Raw genomic sequence first — 9,219 nt, forward strand, 5'->3', positions numbered from 1 at the left:
TAACATTCAATTTTGGAATAAATGGACTTTCCCAAACAAAAACTACATAAACGGAAAAAAATTGCCATCCTGTTTCTTAGAATTTTCTCATCACTGCGGAACGAACATCCCTAAAAAGAAGAATTACGAACAAAATTCGACAGGTGTATGGCCAGCTTCAGTCCCTGTGAATGGCAGTCCTATCTACAAGTGTCTGCCATTATACATCTCCTCTCCTCTCTATGCACGACTCTTGTCTTGGCTGAACTGAGATGTTTATGCACATGGGATTTCAGGCTTGGTTTACACCTGCTGTAAAAATAGATGGACGAGTTGCAGTTTTATCACTTACCCCCTTAAGTTGCAGCTATAAATGTAGCTAGATGGGGTTGTACGCTTTGGGTTGATGCTTCGCAGCGCAGAAAAAATGATCCTCCCTGTCATGTTTGGCTGGCCGTACCCCTGCTGAATGTAAACCCTATGAATGAGGCTGCACTGCAACTCTAACTCACTAGGGCGAAAACCTTGTTTGGCTGAAAAAAAAAAAAAAAAAAACATGGATTTAGGAGGTGGCAGTATTGGCTCCTGAATTCAAGTCAGCAGCTCTTATGCGGCTTTGTACAAAGCGATCCACAAAAAAAAAAAAAAAACTGCTTTTCAGAGACCAATGTAAGTGTAAATAAGCCCTAACAGTGATGTTTGAGGGTATTGTGTCTGCTGGCATCTAAAATCTACGGGCACCTTTAGTTTAGCAATGGTTACAGAACACAGTATCACAATAAGGCCTTTGAAAACAGCATTATAAAACTAAGAATTAAAATGAATAAAAGCGTAGATCAGCTAATTACAGAGATAAAGCTAAAACGTCATGCTTTGAAAAACACACTGACTAACCTCACTTACGTATTTGTTTCCCTCAGGTCACAGCCTGAATGCTTGTTTATGAGGGAAATGACTGGAACATAAACATCAACACCCAGGAGGATGGAAATCTAAGTCCACAGACACATAGTATTTGCAAGGGAATGCTCCTCTCATATCCCTGATAAGTATGGTTATACAGTAGCTTAAGATACTAAAAATACAGTTCATAATATCCCAAACACTGCATTCACTACACTGAGCAAGTAATACACTGTATGTTCTACTATAATACTAATTAGCTGGTCCAGGATGAAGGATAGGTTAGGTAAAGCCCTGGATTTACCGTACTTTCCTGTGGGCCCTAGGCCCTAGGCACCTCATAATTATGGGCCTCTCCCCTCTACTTTTCACTACTTCAGCTCCGGAAGGTTTTACACCCTTGATGACCAGGCCATTTTTTGGTATTTAGCACTGCACTATATTAACTGGTAATTGCGCAGTCACGCACCGCTGTATCCACATTAAATTGCTCGCTTTTTGTCACACAAATAGAGCTTTCTTTTGTTGGTATTTTATCACCACTGAGTTTTTTCTATTTTTTTATTATATCCCCGAAAAAAGACTAAAAATGTGGGAAAAAAATATATTTTTAACTTTTTTCAATACCACAGTATATAAATATATATATGGATGGAGGAATATGACCCTACCCCGTCATTTCCTCATTCAAAGTCCCAAACTTCCTCCCCCCTTTTTATATATATATATATATATATATATATATATATATATATATATATATATATATATATATATATGTGTGTGTAGCACAATTCCCAGCCGTTTTGCTGGATATGGGTTCCCCCGGGTTAACGCTAGCAGCAACAGCACATTTAAGCATGTTCTCGGAGTGTGAGCACTGAGACTATGACCAGTCCAGTATCTTTTGTATTTATTTGGTAACTTGGATGGGAGAAGGGATGAGTGGGATACTCCTGGAACTAAACTAGGCACAATTGGCGGAGACACTTGAATATCGCTGTTTGGCGCTGACTTGACGCTGGCTGAATGCCTATCAACGCTGACTTGACGCTTGTTAACGCTGGCCGGATGCCTGTTAACGCTGAATTGACTTGGGACTGCTTTCTGACTATAGAAGTCCTCTTCAAGCTCCCCTAAGCACTCCTGCTGAGGTAGCTACTTGAATACACTGCTGCACTGCTAAACACTTCAGGGCCAGCACCGTCACCCCCTTTCTCTCTCTAATTTTCAGGGCTTAGATACTGGCACCCCCTTTCTAAGCCACCACTACAGGCTAGCTGGCTCCTGGATCCCTTTGACCTTCTGTAGTGGTCCCCTCTCTCAGGCAGACCCCTGGGCAGTTTTGAGTACCCACAACACTGTTTTTCCAGGAAACTTCTGCCCAGCAGTTCCACTCGGATCACAGCACTCTGGATCCTTCCTGTAGCCCAGCTCAGCCTCCGGTCCTCTAGGCCGACTACCCAGGACACCCACACTTGCTCTGACAGGAGGAGAGACAGCCATTACCCTTCTCCTGGGACTCTGCTTCCCGCCAAAGACGACCTGTCACATGCTCCCCTCAGACTTCAGACTTATATCTGATCCCAGGGTGCATTGCGGCAACCTCCGCCCACTGAGACAGCTATAAGCCTGGGTGTGCTATTGGCCAAGTTTCCTCCACTTGTCCAATAAGAACCCTCATTGGATGCAGTGGGGAGACCCCCAGACTCAACAGACCACACCTAGAAGCACATGACAGCCTAACTGAATGATCAGGCCCCCCTGATAAGCAGACAGGGCCACATATATACTTTTCCTAGCACCTACCTAGGAGGGTGCTACATATATATATATACTGTATAATATTGGGTCATCTGCCTTAACACGCACATGAACTTTAATGGCATCCCAGTCTTAGTCTGTAGTGTTCAATATTCAGTTGGCCCACCGTTTGCGGCTTACAGCTTCAACTCTTCTGGGAAGGCTGTCCTCAAGGTTTAGGAGTGTGTCTGGGAATGTTTGACCAACTGGTGTTGGACGAGTCTTCACTCTAGTTCATCCCAAAGGAGTTCTATTGGGTTAAAGGTCAGGAATCTGTGCAGGCCAGTCAAGTTCCTCAACCACAAACTCACTCATCCATGTCTTTATGGACCTTGCTTTGTGCACTGGTGGGCAGTCATGTTGGAGCAGGAAGGGCCATTCCCAAACTGTTCTCCCAAAGTTGAGATCATGAAATTGTCCAAAATGTCTTGGTATGCTGACACCTTAAGAGTTACCTCCACTGAAACTAAGGTGCCAAGCCCAACCCATGAAAAACAACCCCACACCATAATCCCCCCCTCCAACAAATGATTTGGACCAGTGCACAAAGCAAGGTCCACAAAGACATGGATTAGCGAGTTTGGGGTGGAGAAACTTGACTGGCCTGCACAGAGTCCTGACCTAAACCCGATAGAATAATTTTGGAATGAATTAGAGCGAGAGTGCGAGCCAGGCCTTCTTATTCACATCAGTACCTGACCTCACAAATGTGCTTCTGGAAGAATGGTCAAACATTCCCATAAACACATTCCTAAACCTTGTGGACAGCCTTCCCAGAAGAGTTGAAGCTGTTATAGCTGCAAAAAGTGGACCAACCCAATATTGAAAGCTATGTACTAAGAATTGGATGCCATTAAAGTTCATGTGCGTGTAAAGATACTTTTGGTAATATAGTGTATCTGGGTATATATTATTATTGATAAAGATACCCTTAGATGAATCTTGCAGCAAAGTTCAGTTGCAGGAGACTCTGAGGATGATGCAGAATCTATCAGTGACCTGAAGACGAAATCAGCAGTCACAGTAGTATCCTCCAACTGTTGTCTGACCAGCCTGGAATGGGACTTCTCACTGGCAGGAACTGTGGAGTGGCACTGGAACCCAGAGTCAGCCTATCTACTCTGTACTTTAGTCCCTCCCTAGTAGTTTATAATAGTCCCTTCTAGTCCAGGATTTAGTAGCATTAACAGGACATGTGGCTGAGTCTTTCTCTCTCTCCACTTTCTCCTTCTGGGCTCCTAACCCAACATTCAGGGGCAGGAAGTGCATACATAATTAATTAACAGGCATTTATAGACATTTCCAAATTTGGACAGTAGAGGGAAGTAGATCCCTACATTTGTTAGCACATGTGCAATACAGCACAGCTGACTGACTTCTGTATGGCTTCCTCCTCTCCCAGTCTGAACTTGCAATACAGGGACTACAAGAGGTTGATACCAGGTCAAATCCAGGTACTAATACTACTTGCATTTAAAGGAATATATGTATGATGCACTATTGAACACAGGGCTGCATTATTTGTGACTTTTACGGTTGCCTGAACTTCAGTAAATGTAATAAGTTACAAGATGAGCAAACTGAAAGATTATAAACTATGTACCCTTCAAAAGAGGAAAAACACAATGCATAGGCACTGGAAAACTATTGTAAGCATAGATTGCCGCAGTAGTGTTACCAGATGTACAGTATGATCCTATGGTAGCCACAAGATTCTACCCACATCCTTTCATTTATGAAGCACTAAAAACTTTATAAACTCCTCTCTTGTTTCTCAAGATTACTAACTCTGGGCATTTTGGGTAGGAATCGTTTTAGTTTCTTATTAAAGGTTACATAAATCAAAAATACAACTTGCCATTTCTAGAATGAGCAATTTATTCACACATTATCCACCACATTTATTCAAAGCTTGAGATAACGTTTAGATCATCTTCCCCTTCCACATTAATAAGTTCATCTCATGTGTGCTTACTTCAGTTATGAGTTTGATGTTTCATATAACACCCACAAATGTCACACAATATTCTATAGTAATGAAAATGTAAAATAATATACATATATACAGTATCTCACAAAAGTGAGTACACCCCTTCACATTTTTGTAAATACTTTATTATATCTTTTCATGTGATAACATTGAAGAAATGACACTTTGCTACAAAGTGTACAGCTTGTATAACAGTGTAAGTTTGCTGTCCCCTCAAAATAACTCAGCACACAGCCATTCATGTCTAAACCGCTGGAAACAAAAGTGAGTATACCCCTAAGTGAAAATGTCCAAATTGTGCCCAGTTAGCCATTTTCCCTCCCTGGTGTCATGTGACTCGTTAGTGTTAGAAGGTCTCAGGTGTGAATGGGGAGCAGGTATGGTAAATTTTGTTTTATCGCTCTCACTCTTTCATACTGGTCACTGGAAGTTCAATATGGCACCTCATGACTAAGAACTCTCTGAGGATCTGAAAAAAAAAATAGATGTTCTACATAAAGATGGCCTAGGCTGTAAGAACATTGTCAAGACCCTGAAACTGAGCTGCAGCACAGTGGCCAAGACCATACAGTGGTTTAACAGGACAGGTTCCTGTTATCTGACTCTCACCCACGTCCATTACCAGATTGACGGCTGCAAACCGGAGGATTGTACGTCATGCTGTATACAGCTGACACGGCTCATAGTGCTGCTCAATGTGAGTGAGCTTATTTTTATTGTGATATGATAAATAATTTTTTACGGCAAGCACTAGATACTTTGCTTTTTGTTTTAAATGGCTGATTATCGTGCAAGCACCTGAATAAAGAAAGCGTGGGATCCTGATAGATCCAGGGACATCCATCCATCTACACTGAGCTTGATTATCCCCAAAGGGGAACAACGTACTTTGACTCCCTGGTAAAACAGGAGTCAAAGCTGGAGGTGAGCAGTTAGTGAATATCGGTGGAGGATTTTTTTGGAGCACCTGTTGTCTTGATTACTACACACAGGTGGCCAGATTTTTCATCTGTTTGGGATTGATCGATTTTTACTGGAGAATTTTATTGTCTTTTGGACTTTTTTTGATGCTAGTCTATTTTCTGATAGATTGATACACTGCATATATGAAAATATTAGAAAGGGGGCTACTCTAAGCCCCTCTTTCCTATGGGATGGCGGAAGGGTTTACAAAGGTTAAATGCTCATTATGTCTAGGGGTGCTGGAATAAAGGAGAAATACTTATTTTGCACTCCAGCAAGCTCCCTCCAGCAGGGTGACAGGGTTGCTACAGCCTCCTCTCTAAACCGCAAACAACTCACAGCTACGGTTGCAGGCTTACCCCCTCCATGTACAATGCAGGGTTAATAGCCTTGTACTGCACTTGATGATGTGGAGGGACTGCCCAAAGATCAGAGGTTCAGGGAGAAGAGGATGGGGCTGAAGCCAGGGTTAGGTTATGTAATACTGCCTTGCATTCTACCCCCTAGACATAACAAGCCTTTTTAACCTTGCAGTCCAAGTGAACCTTTGCAGTGGGGTTCACTTGGACTGCAAGGGTTAAATGCTTGTTATGTCGAGGGGCTAGAATGCATTTGACCAATTCCCATAGCCAGGCTTTAAAGTGATTGTAAAGTCTTGTTCTTTTTTTTTTTTAATAACAAACTTACCTCCTCGGTACAGTTGGTTTTGCATAGGGCAGTCAGGATCCTCCTCTTCTCGGGTCCCTCTTCTCTGCTCCTGGCCCCTCCCTCCTGTTGAGTGCCCCCACAGCAAGCAGCTTGTGATGGGGGCATCCGAGCCGAGCTGCAGCTCCGTGTTTCCATTCAGACACGGAGCGGCTGTTCGGCCCTTCCCCCATTCTCTCCTGATTGGCTAACTGATTTTTATTGACAGCCGCAGGATCCAGTAGCACCACGGCTGAGTCTCAGCCAATCAGGAGGGAGAGCCTGTGACGGCCAAGGGACTCATGGACATCGCTGGACAGAGATGGGGCTCAGGTAAGTGTCAGGGGGTGCTAGGGAGGCTGCTTCAAACAGAGGGCTTTTTATCTTAATGCAAAAACGTTCTGCCTTTACAACTCCTTTAAAGTGAAAGTAAACAATATAGTTTTTCTCTAAAAATAACTCATTCACATCCACTACTTAATGGCCCTGTAAACTAGTTTACATGAAATTATCTCTTACAGTGTTTTTCTGCCTCACTGTAACTCCCCCTGTGAGCGCCTGGACAGGAAAAGTAGACATACTGTTATACTGTCATACATACTGTTTAAAAATGTGTCCCTTTTAAAAGGACACTAGAAGGTTTGGGAAGGAAGATGATTTGTACTTAGAGGGGAGATTTGAGGGAAGAGGATTAGTGCTTGGGGGAGGGGGATTGGGGGTGGATTTTAGCTGGGAGGGTGAATAAGGGGAGGTATTTGTGAGTGAGAGGATTTGTGCTGGGGGGGGGGGGAATTTGGGGGAGCAAAGGATTTGCACTGTATAGGCTCTACTCGGCTCGGTTTGCTTTTCCATACAGTAGTAAGTGGGTGGGATTACAACGATTCTCTGATCAATCAGTGGCTAGTAGTGACAAACAATCAATTCTGCATGCAAAGGATTGTGGGATATGGTATTGGTACGGCCTGCTTGGAACCCCAACCAAGGTGGTACTGTTTAAGCGAGCCGTACCGAGCCTTACCATGTAGTGGAAAAGCGACACTGTACCAAACCGTACCGAACCGTTCTAACATGTACCATGCGGTACCATGCAGTGGAAAAGCGCCAAACCGAACCAAACCGAGCCAAACTGATCCGTATCAGGCAGTGGAAAAGCCCCATTAGTGAAGGGTTTGGGCTAGTTGGCTGAATTTGCAAGTGGGAGAATTTGTGTTGGAATGGGGAATTGGGGGGGGGGGGGAATTGTTGCTGGGAAGGATTTTGGGGGAGGACAGGATCTATACTAGGGGAAGAGGATTTGTGCTGGGAGGGGAGGATTTGGGGTGGAGTAGAATTATGCTAAGAGGTGGAATTTGGAGGAAGGAGAATATTTATTATAAGAAGGGGTTAGGGGTGAAGATGATTTATGCTTGGTGGGGTTTAGAGGGGCAAAAAATTAGCGCTGCGGTGAGTTGAGGGGGGGGGGGATTTTTGCTATGAAGCAGCGAGAGGAATTGTGCGATAAGAGGTAATTTGGGGGGGACGGACAGGTTAGTGTTAAGACAGAAGATTTCAGGGGAAGATAATTTGTGCTAGGGATATAAAATTTGGGAAAAAGGCATTAGTGCTGGGTGGAAGATATGTGCTCTGGGATATTTGGAGGTGGGAGGATATGTGTTAGGGGGGTTTGTACTGGGAGGTAGGAAAGGATTGGTGTTAGGAGGAAGGATTTGTATGGGAGAGGATCTGTTCTGGAGGAGATTTGGGAGAGGAGAGGATATGTTCTGGTGGGGGAAGATTTGTGCTGGGGTGCAAGGATTTGGGGGATGGGTTGTGCTAGTAGGTGAGATTTGGATGAGGGAGAACTTGTGCTGGGAAGGAGGGTTTTTAGGGGGCGTGGAATTGCACTAGGAGGTGGAATTTCGGGGAAGGAAAGGATTTTTGCTAAGAGAGGGGATTGGGGGGGGGGGGTAAATTAAGGCTTGGTGGAATTCTGGGGGGAGAAGGTTAGTTCTTGGGTAATTGCGGGGGGTTCGTTTGCGCTAGGAAGTAGGATTTGGGGGCAAGAGGATTTGTGCTAGGGGAGGATTTGTGCTAAGTGGGGAAACTTTAGGAAGAAGATTTTGGGGGTTTACTGGAGGAGAGGATTTGTGCTGGGAAGGGGGGATTTGGGAGGGAAGATTAATGGTGGGGGTATGAGAGGATTTGTTCTAGGGGGAGAGGATTTGTGTTGGGGAAGGAGGATTTAGGGGGACGGTATTTGTGCTAGGAGTTAGAATTGTCTATATGTGTATGTGTGTGTATGTGTGTGTGTGTGTGTGGGGGGGGGGGTTGGTTTGGCTAGGTAGAATGTGAGAGGGAGGGGATCTGTCTAAGAGGGTAAACAACCAGGACTCCAGTGCACTCATGTTGTGCTCCTTACCCCTGCACTCTGCACATTATACACATCTGACCCAAGCATTTGTGCATTATATATTCCTGACCCTTGCATTCTCTGCATTACACACACGACCCTTGCACCCCGCATGTAATGTCCTCCTAAACCCAACATTGATACCAGCACTGTGTGTGTTAATAGACCCCTGAACTATATACACGGTAGTGTACATTACATACACTACTGTGCAAAAGATTTAGGCAGGTCTGAAAAAATGCTGTAAATTAGCAATGCTTTCAGAAATAGAAGTTTAAGTCCCGGTTCACATTTCTGCGATGCGGGAATGCTGCGAATATACAGCGTGTGTCCGCATCGCATCCGCACCCCTGGCAGTTCACACTGCCATATGCAATACGCTGGGGATGTTAATTAAACGTTAATGACACCCCCAGATCAGATCGCATATCGCACTAGTGTGAACCACCATGCGATCCGATTCTGATGCAGAGCAAAAAAAGGGTCCTGTGCGTGTTGGGTGCGATTG

This window comes from Pelophylax lessonae (genome assembly GCF_965119305.1).
Source record: "Pelophylax lessonae genome assembly, chromosome: 5".
In the NCBI taxonomy this organism is placed as follows: domain Eukaryota; kingdom Metazoa; phylum Chordata; class Amphibia; order Anura; family Ranidae; genus Pelophylax; species Pelophylax lessonae.